The sequence below is a fragment of the Anomalospiza imberbis genome, unplaced genomic scaffold (genome assembly GCF_031753505.1).
Source record: "Anomalospiza imberbis isolate Cuckoo-Finch-1a 21T00152 unplaced genomic scaffold, ASM3175350v1 scaffold_49, whole genome shotgun sequence".
Taxonomy (NCBI): Eukaryota; Metazoa; Chordata; class Aves; order Passeriformes; family Viduidae; genus Anomalospiza; species Anomalospiza imberbis.
Genome location: NW_027100098.1, coordinates 799,934 through 805,398, shown reverse-complemented (window position 1 = coordinate 805,398; position 5,465 = coordinate 799,934). Strand labels below are relative to the sequence as shown.

The 5,465-nt window shown below is 51.0% G+C and overlaps 1 long non-coding RNA gene across 1 annotated transcript; it reads left to right on the top strand.

The window, feature by feature from the left end:
* The first annotated feature begins 1,895 nt into the window (after window positions 1-1,895).
* On the top strand, window positions 1,896-2,569 carry LOC137466985 (uncharacterized). Its single transcript, XR_010995355.1, has 2 exons — window positions 1,896-2,006; window positions 2,120-2,569. It is a non-coding gene; the product is annotated as an uncharacterized lncRNA (long non-coding RNA).
* Window positions 2,570-5,465: the final 2,896 nt, after the last annotated feature.

Below are 5,465 nucleotides of genomic sequence, written 5' to 3'. Positions count from 1 at the left end.
CTGTCTTTTCAAACCAAGACAGATTTTGGTGCCCAACCTGCAGCCCGAGGGCATCGAGAGGAAAAGGGAATAACAGTTCTTGAGGAACCTAATTTTTGTGTGCTGCTCTAGAAACCTCGTTAAGCGACACCATGTGGTCCAGCTTACCCTGGTTTGGGTAGCAGCACATGGTTGTGGCTGTGCCAGCTCCCCCACCGACCTCCAGCCCTGGGAACCTGGAGCAAGCGGAAACCACAACTTTGCAAATGCTACCTGTGCCTGAAGCAAATGGAAAGAGAACTGGGGTGTGAAAAATAAAGCTTGTTTATTTTCAGAAAAACAGCAAAGAAAACACAGAACACATTTACATTGTAAGAATATTTGTAACAACAACTATCTATGGAACGTATATACCCAAGAACATATCTAACAAAAGTCTATGAAACGTATTTACAGAAGCCAAAAAGAAGCCCCAAAACCTATAGCCTAAAGACAACAACAAACTCCACAACGTATGTACAAAAGGGTGGCATCTCTGTCCGGGATCTCCATCATCCTTGAGGAAAAGCAAGAGGCACAGTCACTCCAATCAGGCAGAGAGGGCTCTTCCATGTGCCCCCAGGCTGGCCCAGCAAGCGCAGCACAGGCTGGGGATGGCCACCAGAACCCAATGCACCGGGTCCCACATCCCTGAGCAGGGACCACCCAGCCCAGTCCCAGCCTGGCAGCAGGGGACCCGCTCTGCCTGTGGGGACCACATGCCTGTCCTGCTGCTGGTATTGGTCTTCATCCCAAGATCATGGCCTCTTCCTCATCTTTCTCATCAATGTCCATGTCCTCAAGGTACTCTTCCATTTCCACGTCCATCTCCTCTTCCACATCTACCTCCATCTCTTCTTCACCACTCTCTTCTCCATCCACTTCCATCTCCTCCTCTGTATCCATCTGCATGTCCACCTCCATCTCTTCCTCTCCACTCTCTTCTCCATCCACTTCCATCTCCTCCTCAGTATCAATCTCCATGTCCACCTCCATCTCTTCCTCTCCACTCTCTTCTCCATCCACTTCCATGTCCTCCTCAGTATCAATCTCCATGTCCACCTCCATCTCTTCGTCTCCACTCTCTTCCCCATCCACTTCCATCTCCTCCTCGGTATCAATCTCCATGTCCACTTCCATCTCTTTGTCTCCACTCTATTCCCCATCCACTTCCATGTCCTCCTCTCTATCAGCCTGCATGTCCACCTCCATCTCGTCCTCTCTCTCGGTGACAGCCTGCAGAGGTAGCAACACCTCAGAGTGGGGTCCCTGTCCCACCCCATCCCCACAGAATTCCAGCCCAGCCGGGCAGCTGGGGGGTGTCCACCTCCATGGAATGGCACCGTACCTTCCTCAGGACAAATGTGAGCATCCTGCAGGGACGGATGACAAAATCCAGGCAACAGAGAGCTTTCAGGACTGATGGGAGTATCAGGGCGCAGGTGACGAGAAGAGTGACAGGGAACATGGTGAAGGGTGAGCTGGCACGAGGGCTGGCACAGGGTGGGCTGACACAAGGGCCAGTGGTTGTGTTGTGCTCTTTGCTGGACGCTGGAAGTTCCATCTGGAACATCACATCTGTGACATCACAGTGGATCTAAAGAGCATCTTGTTCCGAGCTGAGCAATCTTCCCCAGCCCATGCTGCTCACAGCCCTGTTGCCAAGGATGGGGCATCCACAGCCTGGGCCAGTGCCTCAGCAGCCTCCGTGTAAAAGAGCAGCTCCCTCAGATCCAACTTCAATCAGCCTCCTGCAGTTGAAAGCCATCCCCCCTTGTCCTGTTGCCACGGGCCCGGCTGAACACTGTCCCCATCTTTCCTGTGGGACCCTTCCAGTCCTGCAGAGCTGCAGGGAGGCCTCCCCAGTGTCTCCTCTTTCCAGGCTGAGCATCCCCAGCCCCACTTGGACGGCAGTCAGGTAGATCAGGGGGAGTCAAGGCTTAAGTCAAATAGCATCAGGAACTGAGAGGTGGAAGCTTTAGGCCCAGGTTTGCCTCTATAATAACAGTGGAGGGGAAGATGGTGGGACACTGGCTCTGTTCTAACCGGTGAATATTTCCTTTTTTTTTTTTTTTCCTTCTTTTCTGTCATGCTGATGCAGGTGTTGCTGTTTGCAAGGAAGCTTGGCACAATGTCCATTGTCTTCTCCATTTGTGAAACACCGAGCAGAGTCTGGGCAGGCTGATGATGCAGAGCAAAACCTGCAAATACACCGGTGATCCTGAGCCTGGAGGATGCAGCTAAACCCGGCCAAAAATAATTTCTGGAAAGTCAAGCCTGGTTTACATTTTCTTGAGTTTGGCTATGCCAACTTCACCAGTCATTCATAAAAAAGCAAACATAAAGCTCAAACCAAAACAGACAAAAACCCAAACAAACAAACCCACGCAAACCAATCAAACAAATAGATAAAAAAACCTAATAAAACCAAAGAGAATGAGGAGTTAGTATTAGTTGTGAGGATATCACAACAGGCAAATGGCTGCTTCTCACAGGATCACCATGAAAAGACACATATAACAGCTGCTCCAAGATATAGCCAACAGGAGAACTGTAAAAGTGATACATGGCCACTTTGGGGGCAGCTCCACATTAAGGTGAAGGATGAGCACACAGTGGTACAGATCCAGCATTCCTCACCCTCCAGGCTGCTGTGTGCTCCTGATGATGCAACTGAGAGCTTGGATAGCAGCAATGACAAACCTGCCTCTGGAATCAAAGTAGCCCCTCCTTTCTCCCCTGAACAATCAGCAAATTTCTTGGTTCACTGATGCCTCTGCCAAACGAGAGGGGAAGGTGTGGAGATACAGGGCAGCAGCCCCCCACATTTCCTCTGGTGAACTAGTTATTACTGGGGGAGAAAGCAGTGCTCAGGCCGGGGAGCTGATAGCAGTTTGGAGTGTTTCCCAGCGTGTGGCACAGAATACCTCTCTTGTCTGTATCTACTCTGACTCCTCTGCTGTGCACCAAATGATCCCAACAATCCAGCACATTACCCTGGCCAACCTGTGCTGCTGGACCTCCCTTACTCTAGGGCTAGTACCACTTGTGCTAACACCCCCTCTGAATAAATATGCATGTGAAGCCTCTGGTGCTCTAGGGAAAGAGCATCGCATCAATACATGCTGGATAATTCCATCATTCTAACTTTTCTGCCTCTCGGGGGCAGGATTCTGTTGTGTTTACTTTTACGGAAGAACTCCGAGGGACATGAAGACCACCTAAACCATGATAAAACTGGTGATACTTTTCTGCATCCTGCCACAACCCCATGGCCAGAAACCAGCTGAGTGGTCTGAAATAATTGTGGTAGCATGCAGAAAAAAAGTAAAAGGATCTTTTGAAGCACAAAAAGGTTTGTACGCACCCAAGCGTACAGGACTGGCACAATTTCACATTAACACAAACTCTAGAAGAATTTTGGCTTTGGTCTAAAAATACTGAACGGCTTTTTTTTTTTTTTTTTAAGTTTAAAGTATTGATTTAAATCCTGGGGAGAACTTGATGTTAATGTTGTGACACCTACCACCCAACCACCGGTTACGCTTGGCCTGAAAAGTTTTGAAAGTGGACCATACATAATCAGGAAAACAGGTCAACAACAAATATTCTTTAATCCAGCATGGTCTCTCAAACAAGTCAAATTGCTGATGCAAAAAAATGTCTCAGAAATTCAGCCAGCTTATTCACCTTTTTTGTAAACTTCTTTTCAGGACTGGACGACCTGGTTGCGACAGCAGAACCCTTCTAAAAGACGGATGCTAAGAGACATAACCGGTGCTGTGGGAACAGGATTGGGAATTCTAAATAGCATTGATTCAGAAGTATTAATGAATACATTGGCTGCCACCACTAGAGATTTGACCAAATTCCAACAACCACTGCAGTCGTCCTTATTGGCCTTGGGAAGACATCAGTGCTTGCTATCAAACATATTACCAAGTTGGGAGGAAGCAAGCGTAAATGATCACAAATTGGTAATTGATGCACTCGGTGCCACACAAAAGAACCATTCTTTAGCTCTCAGCTGTATCCAGGCTCAGTTATGGATGCAGTCGGTTGCTGCCTCGATTATAAGAGAAGGTGAAGAAGGCACTTTTCCTACTGAGATTTGGAAAATAGTTTGGGACAGTGCCGCTGATTTTGAAAAGGAATTCCAATCCCGGTGGAACCTAGTGAACTTTACCTATGACCCCATCACAAACATAGCCACAGCTTTGGTGTTAACCGTACGTGATGCCTCAAGTGCATTTGGTATTCCCCATCATTGCACTAGGACTGGGACACATATGGAGCCACTGGGAATGTGCTGGGGGCAACTGGGACCACGCTGGGGGCAACTGGGGACAAGGGTGAGTGACTGGGGCCCTGCTGGCAGAGACTGGGATCATACTGGACTCATACTGGGATCTTACTGGGAGTGACTGGGACTATTCTGGGGGCAAGTGGGAGAACTGGGAACACACTGGATGGCACTGGGAACAACGGGAACAGTGCTGGGGGCAAATTGTATCATAATGGGGATTGACTGGCAGCAACTGGGCTCCTGCTGGGAGCAGCCCCTGGCGGCCCCGGGAGCCCCGCACCCCTTTCCCGGCCATGCCGCCCCTCCAGCCCCAGCACCCCCCATTGCCGGGGTGCCGGCACTGCCAGGGGTCCCCCCCTCTCAGGGTCCCCGCTGGGGCTTCTGGGGCTCTCCTCTCTCTGGGCTCCCGCTCAGGGCAGCCACGGCTCTTCCGGGGCTCCCCAAAACCGGTGTCTCCCCGCCGGGGCTCTGCTGCCCTCACCGCCCTCCAGGACCCCCCAAAAACACCTCCCGGGGACCCCCCGATGTCCCCCAGAGGACCAGCTGCGGTTCGCCTTTGGAACCCTGCCAGCTCCAAACATCCCCCCAAAAAATTCCCATACCCAGGGAGCCCCGGGATATTTGGGCCGAGCTCCCCCTCCCCGGGCACCTGCGGGATGGGGGCGATGCTCCCGGGGTGCTGCGAGCTCAAGCAGCGCCAGGGCCACGCGATTCCTTCTCTCCTCTCCTCCGGCTGCTCCCTGCTGCCGCTGCGCCTCTTCCTCCCTCCCTCCTCCTCCTCCCCTGCTCGGGGATCTTGAACCGTGAGGGGAAAGGAGCGAGGAAAGGGCGGAACCGTGAGGGGAAAGGGCCGGGGCCAAGGGGACGCACTGTCCTAAAAAAGCCCGGTTTGACCCAAAATCACCCAAAAGGGCATCAAATGCAGCCTACATCCACATGGTTCGGCCTGACACCAACCAAATGGGATTAAAAGTATCCAGAGGGCTCTAAAATCCAACCAAAGGGGCTTAAAACTGCCCCAAGTGTTTTATAGCCCTCAAGAAATGGCTTAAGATCACCCGTAAATCTTTCAAATGTGACTAAAATCCACCCTGAAAGTATCTGGTCCAGCCTAAAATCATCCAAAGGTATCTAAAATCAC